The 17,158-nt window shown below is 38.9% G+C and overlaps 1 protein-coding gene across 5 annotated transcripts in view; it reads left to right on the forward strand.

Moving 5' to 3' along the window:
- Lrrc4c (leucine rich repeat containing 4C) overlaps positions 1 to 17,158 on the forward strand; it is a 1,170,008-nt gene that overhangs the window by 1,001,066 nt on the left and 151,784 nt on the right. Inside the window, exon 1 of one of the 5 annotated variants that reach the window (XM_047517281.1) lies at positions 10,044 to 10,139. The exons of 3 other annotated variants lie outside the window; for them this stretch is intronic. The gene's annotated coding sequence lies outside the window, so the exon portion shown is untranslated. Of the gene's footprint in view, positions 1 to 10,043; positions 10,140 to 17,158 lie in introns of those variants that run through there. One more of the 5 variants, XM_047517282.1, reaches the window with a different exon arrangement.

Here is a 17,158-nt window from a genome sequence, read left to right on the forward strand (position 1 = left end):
TCAGATGGCAGAAAAATGACCACCTCACTAGACAGTCCATTCAATGTCCAGAAAGCATTTAAACACATTGAATGAGAATTATGCATGGCTTCCAACTAGAATGTTACACTGTACATATACATATGCACAAATAGCAACTATACAAATCAATAAAACTTTGTATAGTCTGGCATTTCACATTTCTTAGACCCACTTCTATCTCCAACCCCAAAGCTGCTGCCTTTGAATCCTCATAACTTTCCATGGTCTCTTATTTGTGTTTCTGTGGCCCCTTTTCCCAATTCAACTGCATCCTGCCTGTGGGATGTCTTACTATACTATTATTATTAATATTTGATTCATTGATGTCTTTTGTAAACCCCAAATTTATCATGTCACCCCTTAACTTTATATCTCTCGATGACAATCCTTTACTTTCACATAAACTCCTTCAAAAGAAAAAAGAACGCTTGATCTGGCTCTTATAAGCAGGTTCCTTTCTTTTGGCATTTCATTTCCTTCCCCTGCTACACATTCCCCTTAAGCTCCAGTATTTACAGTTCTCCTAACACAGAGACAAAGAATGTTTGTCAAGTTCAAACTCAGGTCTATGAAATTCCAAACCTGCTGGTGCACTTGGCTCAACTCCATACTGTTTCCTGGGATCAATGTGAAGGAACTAACCCTTCCTAAAACTATAAGCATCTCGGGGAGGTGATGAGAAGTGACTAGTATTTTGCCCATTATAATCTATCCAGAATTTGCTGAAATTGATACTTAATAAATATTTGCTCAATAAATAAATAGGTTGGATTGGATTGAACTAAATTGTTAGTACTTTTGTGCAAACTTGCTTATTCAATACCCTTCTTCCTGGAGAAGGAAGATACCTAAGATTGAGGCTGTCAGCATATACAAAGAAAAATAAAAAGGGAAAGTGATGGAAAAGCAATGCAGGCCTCTTCAGAGAAGCTCTGTCCCTATAATTTTGCCATCCTCTAAACATGGAGGTTAGAAAAAAAAAAAAAAAAAAAAAGGTTGAGGATTGAAAAATTAAGAAATCTCTTTGGCCTTTTTGACATAGAACCTAAAGCTTGATAGGAACAGTCACAAAAAAATGTGAAATCATTAACAAGAATTAATTAAAGTAGGAAATTAAATTTCAAAGGGGCATAATTGTTATCCCAATGAAAATGTGAATTCCCATAAAAATTCTAAAGCACTCATTAAAAATCTTTTTCAGGAAGAAAATCAGCTGAGGTTTTAATACAGTGTGAAACATTCAATCACTTGCAGTCACTCAGTGTTTATTCTGTGCAATGAGACCACAGGTCTGGCACACACCTCCTGGTCCTTACACACTACAAGTATATCTATTTTATCTCTGATGGAATATATGAAATTAACATTTTTTGATGAATTTAAAAGTTCTATGTAGTGAGTCGCAGAATTCCCATCCCAATTCCATTTCCATTTTGAAAACCCACATTTCTTTATATGGACTACTCTTATTTATTTGGAGTTATTATTTCATTCATGTGATGATAAAGGTGTTTTCATTTTGCAGCATCTCTTGGGAAGTCATTTTTGTCCCTGGAAAAAGTTGTGCTTATTAGCAACCTGGACATTTAAAAATGTAACTTACTTGAAGTTGTCTGCATCATGTACTAAATCAATGGGAAGCCTAGAACCGTAGATGTGCTAATGAATCTTCAATGTGAAAAGAACTGAGTTTTGAAGTCAAAGCATTTGGTTTCCTGAAAGCACAATAGTAAAGTGGTGAGGAAACAAGGGGACCATTGCTTGAATCTGTGTTGTGTGGCTAAAGCTGAAATAAAGTGACATTCTTTAAGAGTTTGTTTACCATCAAGTGCTGATTTAGCTGGGTAAAATGCAGCTATCTTCTCAAATTACACAACTGCATTCACACCATCTACTAATTCCTGGTGGAGTTTTTAAAGATACCTTTACAGACCATTTTCTTCCCTATGCAAAGATTTCCAATTTAGATGATTCAAAAATACCACCATCCAGAATCAATGCACAAAACCCACTTCCCTTAGAAACATTTGATAAAGAAGATGGTATTTTACAACTGCTGGGGTCACTATTGAAAAAGGATTGTTGTAATGTAATCAGGTCTAAATCAATTCAGAATCGGTAGTCAAATTGCCATATCTTGGTTTCTCTCATCTTTTATTAAGTTGGTCCTAGACTTTGCCAAGCTACCTAGTGTGGTCTGAAAAAGAAGGACCCCTCCTATGAGAAACCCTGTTTTCCTAATGCCTTTCTCTCCAAACCTCTTCTGAGATTGATATTTTCCTAGAAAAATATTTTAAAACTACTTTCAAAATTTGGACTGTGTGAATGTTTCTGTGTGACATCTAATAATTGATCACCTTTCCCTTTGCTGAATATGTAAGTTAATTGAATTCTGCTCATTTTACGGAAATGATTTTTTTTATTTTTTCTGTTGTTTTTTTTTAATTACTTTTTAATTTTTATAGACTGCATTTTGATTCATTGTATACAAATGGGGTACATCTTTTCATTTCTATGGTTGGGCACAATGTAGATCCATATCATTCGTGTAATCCTACATAGGGTAATGATATCTGTCTCATTCCACCATTTTTCATACACCCCTCCCTCTCATTTCCCTCTACGTGATCTATTCTTCTCTCACCCCCTAGCCCCCACCCCCATTATATATTATCATCCACTTATCAGGGAAAACATTTGGCCTTTGGTTTTGGGGGACTGGTTTATTTCACTTAGCATGATATTCTCCAATTACATCCATTTATCTGCAAATGCCATAATATTATTCTTCTTTATGGCTGAATAATATTCCATTGTGTTGTTTTTAATAATGCATGCATCCTGTTCTTTGTCCTCTGGCTACAAAATGGGCAATCCCACATCCACCGTTTTAATGTTCCCATTTAGGAAGCTTTTATCACATTAGCTATTTCTCTTGTGAAGTCCTCTTGAACTGCCTCCTCTGTCCCCCACCCCTTGCACTTCACACTTACTTCTGATAAAATTTGAACCATATAATGTCATTCCTTGAATTAGCTTAACTACTAGCTGTCTATTGAAACTCCCCCAACCAAGTAGACAGTTCATCAAGTCTATCAAAATTCACTAAGAGGCCCAAGGGTCAGACATTGTGCTAAGCAATGCAGGTACCAATAAGTGTTAAAGTAGACAATTTTTCTTCAAATTGTCTCTTCTTGTTTTTTTCCATTCATCTTAGCTATTTTCTAAGAAATCTTCATGTATTTAGAGTATGAATCTATTTTTTTTCCTTTGCATTACATATAGTTTCCCCACTGTTGTGGTTTCTTATTATATATGGAACAGATTTTTTCTTTATTATTTATTCCCTTAGATTTCTCATCTCCTTTTCTCTTTCCCAAGATATCTGGTATTAGAGTGGGGACAGAATGAGTAAGAAAAACCACTAGTGGCAAAGATTCCCCATCGGAACTTGAGACAGGTCTCTGTTAAATAACACAAAGCACCAGGTAGATGTGTGAACCACTATAACCGCATCAACAACTATCATCAGGAAAGTTGGGACAATTGAGGAGTTAGTGATGTCTTTAAGACCCTGCACAAAATGGAAGGTTATGATTCATCTATAGGAATAAATGATGTGTTTGAATTATGCCAAACATGGACAATTTTCTTGCTGGCAAAATCCTATTATCACTAAGGAAATATGTTCTTTGTCAGGGATAGAGAATATGCTTGATTACACTCTGGTTCTTTGCTCTCTTGAGTTATGTAACTTTGCTGGAACCTTCCATTGAGGGTGGGATGCTCTTCCCCATTCCTTGACCATGGACTCAACTAAGTGATTTGCTTTGTCCAATGGGAAATCAGCTGATCCAATTCACACTGAAGTTTGAAGGAATACTCATCCTTTTCTGCTTGCTCTCTTGGAGTTTTGCCAGTGACAGGAAATATGCTTGGGTCAAACCTATGAAGTGGGAGAGAGACATGTAAAGTACTGGAGTTGGCCCAGTGACCCTAGCTGAGACCATTCTAGATCATCAAACATGGAGCCTGCCAAGATGAGAAGAGCTACTTAACCAGTCTCTGCCCTTCAGACTCATGAGAAATCAATGATTGTTGTTTTCAGCTACTAAGTCATGACCTGGTTATTGCAAATCAATTGCTAACTGATTCACAAATCATACACTTCTCTGATGAAATTTCATCTCTTTTGGTCTCATTTTCTCTTTGTTCTTATATTTCAATGATTATAAAAATTTATCTCATCTTTCTAACATTTTATATATCGCAGTGGAAAGAATATTGGATAAAAGAGAAAAGATGTAGGTTATTCCATTTCCTAATAACATAATCTTAGACAGCTATCCACTCAAAAATACACAAAGCATTAGAAATGTAAAAATGCACTTGAGAGATCTGTTGTGATTTACAGGGGAATAGAGACCAAGAACAAATTATTTCCATCCATGATAAGTGTTTGTTAACACCCACAGTCTCTGAAGTGAATTAATCTGAGCCAAAACTCTTGCCTCCTTCACTGCCTTGCTGGGTGCGCTTATTCAACCTCAACCCCAATTTCTCATAAAATGATTTGGAATGATATCTGCCTCACAAGTTTGGACAATAACATGGGCTAAAATCTGTAATATTCTTAGAATTATGCTTGGCATCTGTAAGCTCTCATTAAATGTTAGTTATTAGTACATATTTTAAAAATATATGCACAAGGAAAGTAAGACTATATGGGGTGAGGACTGGATGTTGGTTTAGCCATGATGAAGGGAAGACCTTTCAAAAACGCAGAGATTTGCAAATGCACTGGGCCCTTCAGATTCTCATCCATATATATTTTCAAAGAATAAAGGATAGATGGCTTTAGAATCTTCTAGCTCTGGAACATAACATATATGAAATATTGTCTAGCAACACACATGTTGTATATCCCAACTAAGTCTGGTGTTTTAACATCAAAGTAGTTTCTAAAAAAAAAAAAAAAAAAAAAACAAACCACAGTTAATCTACCAGACACAATGGTGCATACCTGAAATCCCAACCATTGGAAAGGCTGAGGCAGAAGGATGGCAAATTCAAATCCAACCATGACAATATAGTGAGACCCTGTATCAAAATAAAAATGAAAAGGACTGGGGATGTATCTCAGTGGTAGAGTGCCCCTGAGTTCAATGCCTAGTATAAAATTTTTCAAAAAAAGTTAATTTGATGAAGTTAATTCATGTCATTGTGTGTAACTATAGAGGCAAGCTTGACGCAATTATTCCACAGCATATTCTGGTTCTGGTGTAATAGTGTTGGAAGTGAAAAGGGAAAACCTATTTCCAGATTTCATAGCATAGAATAAAGCCTCAATGCTTAAGAATGTATTATACTTCAATAGAGTAGCCTACAGCCTATTAAATCCAATTAATAAACACAGTACACACATCCATTTTTTTAAATTTTTAAGCAAAGTTACTGAACTCACTCTATTTGCTATTTTGTATTTCTGATTACAAGATGCTGTCCCCTGCTGTTTGCTAAAGATTACACCAGTTAGAGTCACCAACACACAGTGAAATAAGGTGATCATTTTGTTTCCCTACACAAATGTCTGAAAATCAGAGAATCAGAGCTGAGCTCTGTATGTTCATGGAACAAAACTGTCATGCTGACCCCTGCCCCTCCTCTTCCAACTCATCTCATTCCAATGGCATTTAGTCCTGTCCCTGATTTTGATAACTAGACAGACTAATTGAGAGTGTGAAGATGTGACCAATTACTGATTGGACAATTATTTCTTCTAACAGAGCTTTTATAATGAATTTTACCTGAACACAGATCCTGTCATTGTTGACAGTACGTAGCAACCTCTACTGCATAATTATCTATATTTATGTTGTTCTTAACAATGATTAAATTTGCACATGTATTTTTATGACATTTAGCTTGTTCACTACTTATTTCAGTTCTCTTTGAGTAAGGTCACTCAGTGACAAATGTGACAATGCCATTTCCCACAGGGTTACAAGTTCATCTCGAGGAATCAGTGCTGATGACTGTGCTCCTGGCTATCTTAGAGGCATTCCCCATGTTACCCACAACCTAGAAGTCAAAGCAAAACAGGAAAAACAGGAATTGCATAGGTCTGGGTTCAAAACTTGACTATCATTTTTCAAGTATGAGACTTTGCACTTCCCTTTCCGCACCCTTGAAGCCTCTCAGGAGGTGACTTTGAGTATTAAATAAGGTGATGTATGTGAGAAGTCTAGCAGAAGATCATGCATATAGACACTCAATAATTACCAGGTGAAGCTAAATCTAAAAATGAAAGTCAAATGACTAAGTCAAGGTCTTATAGTGCAGATGAATAGCAGACATGGGAAAAGATACTGCAGCTGTTGGCGTGATGGTTAACAGGAATGTGAAGCCCTTGCTTTTTCTTTTTGGTTAACATGCACTGATACTACCCCGCGATTTTTGTTCAGTAGATTAATTCAGTCTAAGAGGTGTTAAAGATGTCTAGTAGATAGCTATTAACTGGCATTGAATAAACAAATCACTGGCCTTTTCCCTTGCAGTCAAAACCCCTAAAGTGTACATTTTTATTTCTCATGTTTTCCAGCGTAGTTCAGAACCAGAGCATAGAGTCGTGTGCAGCCATCTAGAGCAGCTAGTGAATATGCTTTTCAATGGTTTAGTAGTTGATAAGTTACAGTCAAAAAACACATTAAAGTTATGGTCAGCTGCCTACTAATATTTTCAATCAGTGTAGCATTAGTTTAAAAATAGAAGCAATACCAAGCCCCCTCAACAAATTTGCATTTTGACATGATTCATAATTATATTAAACCTTCAAAATGGTGGAGAGATTTTAATAAATTATAATCCATGTGTGAGGAAAGGGCTTTCCCTTGCAAGTACTGACATCTAAGGTCCATATTACAGCAAATTTTTAGCCTCCAAAGAAACTTACAGATGTAAATTTTTACAATTCATAGATGTAAATAGAATTATATATTGTACTATAAAGGCAACAGGAAAAAAAAAAGAACATTTGGTGTGAACTTGGATATGCCTCTGATGTTCCTTTAGCAAAAAGGCTTTTCTGTCTGATGCCACTTCTCATAATGGTTTGCTCACTTTGTTTTAAAGTGTTTTTAAACCAAATACACATTCCGATCTTTCAAAAACAAAGAAAATGAGCACAAAGATCACTACTCAGAAAACATCAAACAGAAATATTTATCAACCCTCCCTCCCCTACCACAGATTTAATTTTTATGTTGGTATCATTTGAATTATCATTCCTAATTTCATACACTTCGAGTCTCAAGGTCTCCTACTTGAATGACATAAAAAGAACAACCGTAGTTCATAGAAAGGACCTCAGTGATCATTACATCATGGAGAAAGACAGCAACATAACAAAGTGTGAATATCGTTGTTTTGTGGGCCAGGTCCCTTCTTCTGAGGAGACCCAGTGAAGTTGAAATGTGCCAACGCCTCCCTAACTCGAGGTGATGGAAAAGCCTGCATCCAGGAGCGAGGGATGTTGGAATTGAGTTGTCAAGCTGTCCTGGATGTCTTGTACAAACTGAACAGGCCAATTTACTGCAACACTGCATAGGCTGAAGGCTCCTATCTGGCCTTTACAGTTGCTTCCTTCTGGTGAGATTATTCTGGCCGACCACAGGCACCCTCCCCAGAAGCTTTTGAGCTACTTCTGATTCTTTCTGAGGAGCCAATTCTAAAGAATACTATGTTAATCCCTGCCTTGGGACCAGCCTGCTCCATTTCAGAGAGGTTCTCACCCTGCAATCTGAAAGGAACAGCTTTGTGTTGTTTGGTGATAATTTTGAATCCTGGTGGTGACTGGATTTCAATGTCTTCCACAATGGAGTTCAAAACTCCTGGCTTTCCGGGTGAAAACATGCAGGCTTTTTCCGAAAAGTAATTGACAACTTCATCCTCACAGCCTGAATTTCTTTGCCTAATACTAACCTCCAAGCGTGGGGGGTGCTTTGAAACGCCGCTGTTCCGACTCTGCCCTCCAGGTGGCAGCAGTGCCACACCTCAGAGGCTCCAATCCCCTCTTCCCTGACTTCAAGTGTTAATGCAATTGACCAATCACTGCTAAGATGATGGGAGGTAATTGGGTAATTGTATTTTACTGATCACTAGCAGAGAAAGGGAAAGGGAAAGGGGAAAGAAAGAGGGGAAGAGAAGGGGACTGCAGTCCGAGAGGGAGCTTTTGGGAGCAAGGACCCTAAATGACAGGACGTGGAATTGGTCGAGAGAAAGCCTAGACTGGCAGTAGCTGCTGCCAGGAGCAGGAAGCGCATTTATTTATTTGGAGGAAAAGAAGGGGAGGGAGGAGAGCAAGGGGTAGGAAGAGGGTTCCAGCCGAAGTGGATGGAAGGGGACCGGGGTTTCTGCGGAGTGGGGAGCCAGGAACCAGGGCGATGGCGCTAAGGTCGGCGCGGAGCGGCTGCGCGCCTGAGAACGCGTCTCCTCGCAGAGGACCCGCCGGCGTCGGAAAGGTCTGCGCCAAGAGGAACCAACTTGTGGCTCCAAAATGTACCCAACGCAGCTGGAAATGAGATCAAAGCTGCAGTTTCATTCGAGAAGGATGAGAGGAATCAGCGATTAGGGAATTTTTTTTAAACCTCCTTCGTTCCTGTTTCTTTTTTCTTTTTCTTCTTCTTTTTTTTTTTTTTTTTCTTTTTAAAATTTGTTCCACACCGTGTCGGTCCCATCATTGCCTTCCCCATTTGAAATAAAAGCCCAATCCGAACTTCCATCGCCGGCGCCCCTGGATCTGCCGCCCGCTGATGGAGGAGAAGGGGACCCGGGTGCTGGCAGGGGCCACCGGCGAGGGACCGCAGCACGCGTCTCCCCCGTGATCCTGGCCCTGATCGCGGAGTTCTGCCACACCTGGAGGATCTGGACCGGGTGCTGGGGGTGGGGGCGGGGACAGAGCGAAAGCCACCCCGAGTCTTAAAAAAAAAAAAAAAAAAAAAAAAAGTAGCGGGGGGAGGAATGGGTTTCTTGACAGCTGACGGAGCCTTGAAATTTTCCTCCACTACCTCCGCCCCCGCCCCCGCCCCCGCCCCCCGCACTCCATTTAACGTGAGATTATGAAATTGCAGAGGCGGTGGAGGGAAGGAGACAGGATATAACAGGGAGTTTGGAGGGGAGAGGGAAAGGTGGCTGGCCGGGTGGCTGAAATCAAAAATCCAATTGCGCACTGGGTTGTGATGCGAAATCTAATCAGATCTTTGGCGAAGGGGCCGGCCGGAAGGGTAGCGAGTGGGGGGAGTTGATCCCCAAATTCTTGGAAGGGGGGTGTAGGAAAAGGAATCGACTATGTAAGAGGTGACTTTTTTGGTGGTGGTGGCTGTTGGGTGCCTTGCAAAAATGAAGGATGCGGGACGCAGCTCTCTCTTGGAGTCGAACGCAGTGGATAAACTGATCGTGCCGGAGAGAAGGAAGAACGAAGCTTTTTCTTCTGAGACCTGGATCTTAACCCAAATGTGTATATGTGTACACAGGAAGCATTGAAAAATGAAATAAACCAGTGGCAGACCTGCGGGGATTGGTGTGTTTCTGACAAATAAATAATAATAAGACAGCTGCTCCCCCTCCCCAAAAGGATGATTGGAAATGGAAAAACGCGGATCCAAAAAGAAAAAGTATGTTCATTTTTCTCTTTAAAGGAGAAAGTGCGCCAAGGAGATATTTTTGGAGTGAAAAGTTTGGGTTTTTTTTAGGAAAGTAAAGACCTGATATGGTGGTTCTTCTTCTTGTTTTTTTTTTTTTTTTTTTTTTTTTCTTTTTGAATTTCCCACAAGAGAAGAGGAAATTAATAATACATCTGCAAAGAAATTTCAGAGAAGAAAAAGTTGACCGTGGCAGAATGAGGCATTGATTGGGGGAGAAAAACCAGCAAAGCACAGTTGGATTTGTGCCTATGTTGACTAAAATTGACGGATAATTGCAGTTGGATTTTTCTTCATCAACCTTTTTTTTTTTTTTTTTTTTTTGCTCCCCCTCATTTTGGTGTCAAGATCATGCGTTTTCTCTTGTTCTTAACCACCTGGATTTCCATCTGGATGTTGCTGTGATGAGTCTGAAATACAGTGAGTGATCCTTATTTTCTTATTTATTTGTAAAACAATGTTCATTAATTTAGTGTTCTTAGTCTCCTTATTCCCCCCTCTCCTGTTTTTTTTTTTTTTTTTTTTTTTTAAGGACCTGGCTACTGGGGAACAGAAAATAAGGGACAGAGTGGCCCACGCATTTGCTCCATCAGGCTGTGCTCACCAATAAGCTGGTTTGCTATAATGATGCAGGTTGTCTGCATCCTGGGGAAATGCTTTTGCAAATATTCAGTAAGAAAATAATATCCCCAAGAAAGCTGCTGCAGTGTGGGGTGCTGGCATTGTGTGATTGACACTCTAGAATATATTTAAGTTACATGGAAGCCCCAGAGTTAGAAGCACAAATGTATTGGAAATCGAAGGGACTCAATTTAAATTTCATTATCCAATCTGACATTGCAGATCAACAGAATGTATTAACACAAAAATATGATAATAATCCAAAAGGCGAAGGATGGCTTCTGCCTGCTGGGTGAGTTGTAGGCTGGAGAGTAGGCATGGGGGAGGAAAGTGGTGGAGAGAGGTGGTTGCACTTTGCACAGTCTCTCTTGCACACACACTTCTAAATGTGGTCTTCACCTCATTGGGTTCTCACCAGTGCTAAGAATGAAACAAGGAGAACCCAGTTCTCTTCAGTAGCACCTCCTTCTCACTGATGGCTTCTTTGGCTAATAGGCTGTACATAGATTGTAGAGTAGTGGGGCAATTGCCATGGGTTTTACCAGAAATCTTCCCAGCATCACTAGGATATAGTTCTTGAGAAAGAAGCAGGAATCTAATGTCCTGTGGTAACTTAGAATTAGAAACCAAAGGGAAGGTTTGTTGTGTTGAGCACCAAGGCTTATCCTGTGCCAGCTTTGTTGGGGGTGGGGGTGGGACCAATGAAGAAAGATAAAAGAGATGTTGAAAATGCTTAGAGAGCCTGAGGGCTTGCAGGGTTACCTCCTTCCTCCCCCAGAGCTGCCAGAGTCCTAGAGCTGAACCTTGTTACAGAACTCTGCTTCACCCTTCTCTGTTCCTCTCTGGGGCCTTCTATCAGAATCATGGACTCATATAATTAGTGCCAGAAGACTCCTCAGAGATGTCATGCCAATAAAAGTAGAAACTGAGGCCTAGAGAAACTGTAACTCTTTGGTTAATGGCCAAACAGTATGAGGCAGGTGACTCACCATCAGCCTCAGAACAGCAGACAAGTTTCAGACCCCATCTGTACAGGATCAGGCATACTTAGCATGGCTAGTTCTGTCCCTACAGCTGCCATTTTTATTAGGAGGTGTCAGGGGAGGGCACACTCGTCCCAAGAGCATGAAAGAAACTTCTACCAGTTTAGACCTCAAGGATTGTAAACTCTAGTATTCCTGCCCTCCTTCCCTCCCCGCCTTCCTCGTTCTTTTGATTTTCTATTCCTTCTTTTCTCCCCCGCTTCATAATTCACATAAGTCTTCCTTTAATACTATTAAAAAAAATAAGATCCACAACTCTGACATATCCCAAAGGAGATGAACAATAGCTCTCTCTTGGGTCCCTTGTGCTGTGCACATTCAGTCCTACTGAGGGGTGGACCCAACAGAATTGTTAAAGAAATGTGGAATTAGATTTATATTAGAGAGGGGTAACAGACACCAGAAACACCCCACTATAAGCACCTGAGTCTGTTTTTTTGCTCACATCCCCTATTCTTATCCTTTTCATTACTCCTTAACTAAACTAGCTGACAGCTGAGCACTTCTTTAATTTATTTTTCTGGGCACCTGTTTCCTGTTGGGTCCTAGATCAGGTAATACCTTTCCAAACCTTATGAAAACACTTATGCAGGACTCTGTTCTTTCTTGAGCTCCTCCCTGAAATCTTCTGTGTATTTTACCATTATTCTCTGCATTATTCTATTTGTTTATTTGCTTTCTTGCTTAGTTTTATATGACCACTGTGACTCAAATTATGTTAAGTTCCTGATCAGTTACAATTTTGCACAACTGACTAAAAAGTAAAAGGGGGGGGGGAGTACTCTGATGCTTTCTACTTTGAAGTTCAATTCCAGGCTTCACATGGGACACTGACCTTGTGATTAGGGTGGTCTGCCCCTTGTTGGAGGTTTTGCTTATCTTTTCTTGACATCAACATTTCCTCAGTGCTTACTCCAGTTAGACCTCAAAGACATTTTGCTCTTTGACATTGCACCCCGTCACTGTACCTTCTACACTACAAACACATGTAATGTTCCTAAGAGAGGAGGAGGGAGGGAAGGGAAGACAGGGAGAGAGAATCTGTTTAAAACTGTGAGCTGAGATGTGTCCTCCCACCCACCTCCACGAATAGGGCATCTAAGGATGTTTTTCATGTGGTGAATCATTTCACCAGCATTATAGTTAGGAACGCAGACTCAGCTTGGGGTTGAAGCTTTTTTGACTTGGCAGCCAGAACTGGTCCTGCATTGGGAGCAAGTTGTTCATGACTATTGAAAGAACTGTGGCTATGGTAGAACTGGACAAATACCTGATCAGTATATTCCAGGGCAGAGGCTGGTGCCCACTGAGTACCTTGTGTAAATAGGTAGGAGCACAGTCCCAAAGCTGCTAGGTTTTACAAGTTTTGACTTTAACATTGCAGATGTGTTCTTTCAGTAATTGAATAGTTGTGTCCTTTGGGCAATACTTGGAATTTCCCTGGCCCTTGATTTTCTTATTTGTGGAATGGGAATGATAATATCTAATTTGTTGGATTGTTTTCTGAATTACAAGTCATATTATGCAAAGCCCTAGTTTAATAGGCCCTCTAAGGAAGGCTGTTTGTTATGGTTATTCTTGGATTAATTAATTTGTATTTGCTTCCTAAGATCGTGCAACTGACCTTACATTAGTTGTCAGATTCCTTTTCTGAGGTCTTATCAAGCCAGGTTGTCTGCAACATATCATTTTAAAATGTTGTTCCAGACCAGAAATTGTGAATAATGAATTTATACTAAAATGTATAGAAAAAAAATTAGCAAAAAATAGAAGAGAGTTTAGGAGAAAATAATGCTATTATTGTGTCTGAAGTTGTACAGCATTGCTCTTGGGTTTTAAATGTATCCTTTGGGCTATCTATGACATAGTTTGGAACTGGAATGTACAAAATAAAGGCAAAGTCTATGCAATTATATAATTTAAGTTAAAGGTATAGAATTCCATTACCACTACCCCAAAGTTCAAAACTTGAATTCACAGTCTTCTTTGATGTGATGAATCCTATATTACCTAAAAAATGTCTTTACTTTGTGATAGGCTGAAGGCTCAACAGGAAGCATGGGATCAAGATGATCTAATGCAGATGTACATGTCTTATTGCTTGCATGTGCAAGTCTTCCAATACCAACTTGCCAGTGGTTTTTCTGAGGCAGCCAGTCATGATCATTGTTCAAGATTTCACTCTCTACAGTAGTGGCCTTGGGCTCTGTCCCTTTCCTCAACATGCGTCTAGGGAATTTTTCTCCATTTATGGAAAAAAGGATTCCTAGTATTGTAATTATTGTTATTCTTGATGTCATATCTTTGGAATAGTATAGTCAGACTGGAGAGTTGTCCATTGCATTTTGATGCTATTTTTGAAGACAACTTAAAATTGGTGGCAATTTTGGAAAAGTATCTTAAAGTTGACCATTTTCTCTTACCTTAAGGAAAGATGGAAATCATGTATGCATGTCCTCACCATTGGATAATTTTACTTTTTTATGTGCTATTTGTAGATGACAAAAAATTAGGTAAAACTTAGATGCAAGCAACCAACGTGAATTCAAATTCTGAGCTTTTCACTGGTCACATGCGTTACAGGCACCATTTAACTTCTCTGAGCCTGTTAGCTTAACTGTAAAATAGGACTATGGAACTGGTTGGTATGAGGATGAAGTCAGAAACCATATGTCATGCACAGCAAGCATTCAATAAATGTACATTTAAATTGATCATCTCTGACTTTAGTTTATGAAATTCATGGTTTGAAAAAAAACAGTCTGTTGTGAACTGTTAATTCACATTTTCGCTGACATACATTTAAAAGGAGAAATATGTAGACAGCATCAAGTTTTAGGTAAAACATAAGTACTTACAACCATTTTTTGCAAGGTCCTGCAGTTTTGACACATATTTGAAAGTGCGGTCAATGTCATTCCCTCAGCAAGGATTGGGAAATATACTCAGTGAGTTGTTTAAAATGCACTCAGTGTGTACGTAAACTTTGGTGAGATGGTCAATTATTTTATATTATAGGCACAAAAAAAGAATGATTTGTAAATGGTGTCTAAGGAGACTCTCTAAGGGAATTAAGAATCTGCCACATCTTAGTTTTCTTCAAAATGACTTCTCTGGAGAAATGTAAATTTGACAGTTGAAATTTGGTTAGGCAGATCTTGTGGCTAAACAATGTGCTTATAACACTTTCTGAGGGCAAGGGCTCTATTTTGTTTGCTGTCATGTCCTCAGCTCCTAAGAGAAGTGCCTGACAAACAGTGTGCATGCAATCAATTGTCCTTGAATGACTAAATTTAAGAATTACTCCCTTCTAAAGGACTCACATGCGTGTGTATATCTGTGTGTATGCACATACACACCTGTGGGTCCACACATATAAACAAGTCTTGTTTTTAGGAATCTATAGAGGTTTCCTGAGAAAGGCCAGTTAATGTAGTAAATGTACACACATGCACCACCACCACCACCAACCACCACCACCATTGTGTGGCTTCCTTACGTTAGAAATGCCGAGGTCTGAAAGTTAGGTAATAAAGCATGCTTTTCTGAATTTTGTTGTTATTAATGGACTGTGACATTTTGTACAAGTCACCTTACCTCCATAAGTCTTATATTCTCCTTTGTTAAATAGAGGTAAAGCCTAAGGTTGCCCCATGAAGTAAGATTCTAGGATCCTGGGTTTATAGTTGACAACCTAGATATTCAGTACTTCTAGGAATTAAAAATATATAATCCCTAATCTCAGGTAACTGGTTATTAAAATATGAAGAAGAACAGCATAGTATTATGTGAGAAAGACAGAATCAGTGTTGCAATGGCAGATAGGTGGGTAAAAAGCTGAAATAAGTAACTAGAATATTTGTAGGAATTTATACTATGAGATTCGGAAATGCACACACTGAATTCAGTCTTTATCTTATCACCTTCCAGCTGGTGGATCCTAGCTTGGCCAGGTAAACTTGCTAACCCTCAGTTCCTCAACTGTAAAATTATAAATTTTTTTCTCTCATTATTTTGGGAGCATGAAGATATGCAAGTATTTGGCATATGAATGGTATTCAATCATAAGTAATAGGTTCCTTGCCTTTTTTGAAATCTTTGCTTATTCTCTATAGAAACATTTAACTGATAGTCTGTGTTTTGCATTACATTTACTGAGTATGCAAATAAGATGTTTTGCCAACTTTACTATCAAAGTAGCTGAGTTTATTTTTGGTATTTTTTCAGTAAATTCATAATGATGTCTAAAATGATGTAACCCTTATGTAAGATTAATATATTTTTATTTCAGCCTATGTACAGACTTAACAGCAGCCTTAGATCCTTACAGATGTTTCAACATGTATGGGGTTTAGAAGCATAACTTAATACTAACAATAATAATTACCACTTATTGAGCATTTGATATGCACAACGCTATGTTGAGAATATAACATGTTTTTCTCCTTAATCTTCACTTAAGGAACAGAAGTTGGGTAATTTGTCTCAGATCATAAAAATTTTAGCAACAAAAAGATGGGACTAGAAATGGAAGCTACTTACCTCCTCATTGTAAGATCCAAGATCAGGATCAGTAAACTCAAACTTGTGTAAGTAGTAATAAATAAACATGGCAGTTCACCATCGTAAAATCTTGTGTTTAATCTGAATATTTTCACTGGGATTGGGATGTTTGCCTTTTCCCTCCATCCTGTTTCCTGGAATGAAAGTTTTCCAGCTTCTTAGTTTCATATGACTTGCATAATTTCATAAGTCTTCAATAATATCCAAGTGTATCCCCAAGTAAGGAGGGGACAGTTTCTAAGAAAGATCCAAGAAAAATGGCTGAAACTGACACATCCTATCTACTATAGAGAAAAACTTCATAAAATGTTATTAGCTTATATAGAAAATGAGAACTAAGTTTGGTGCCAATAAGTTTGGTCTTCAGATGAAGCACCTGTACACCGGATGGGCTCCTAATTGATGGTAGTCCGCCTCATCTTTGATCTCTCTGTAGCACCCAATACCATTGTCTCCCACTGGCTTCCTGAAACCATTGCAGAGGTTTGGGGCATTGGGCATTGATCACTTCCTTACATTTCACTTTATCCTCCTTCTGTTTTCTTATTGCACTCTATAATGCTGGTGGCTTTCTGTGACTCTTCTGAGTCTCTCTACATTCTTGAGAGATGTCAGTTGAGTTTGGTTTTGTAGGTGAAACTCAACTCCTTGCCACCTTGCTTATACTCTCAAGACTCCTAAGTCTTCTTCAACCCTGTTAATGCACCTGGGTCTCCTGCTGGCCTCTCAAACTTCATACATTGACTTAGTACTGATCATTATCACTCCAGGAACCTACATACTTACCTTCTCCCTTTCCCTATATTCTATCAGTGTATTTATAGTACAAAATCTATACTCTTCTCTCCACATTACATCTGGCCAGCCTCTCTGATCTCACTGCTATATTAAATGCCTTATTTTTCTGGAGGTAGGCCAGATTAGTTTTGACTTGAACTTTGTGAGGGCCACTTTGTTTGCCCTCTCTTTCTATGTTAAGTCTCAGAACAAGTTAATGCTTCCAGGAGAATCTTTCCCAGCTGCTCTGGATGCTCTGAGTCTCCCTGTGCCCTGTGCATGAACATCTTGTTTATTACCTGTGATACCTCTGATTATAACATATTTCCTTACTTGGACAGAAACCACAGGTGGTGACTTCCTTTAGGGTGTGGATCCCATAACTCTTATCATCTCCCATATCTAAATAAAATAGGAGTTTTCAAAACATTTTTT

Source organism: Sciurus carolinensis, chromosome 11 (genome assembly GCF_902686445.1).
Source record: "Sciurus carolinensis chromosome 11, mSciCar1.2, whole genome shotgun sequence".
Classification (NCBI taxonomy): domain Eukaryota; kingdom Metazoa; phylum Chordata; class Mammalia; order Rodentia; family Sciuridae; genus Sciurus; species Sciurus carolinensis.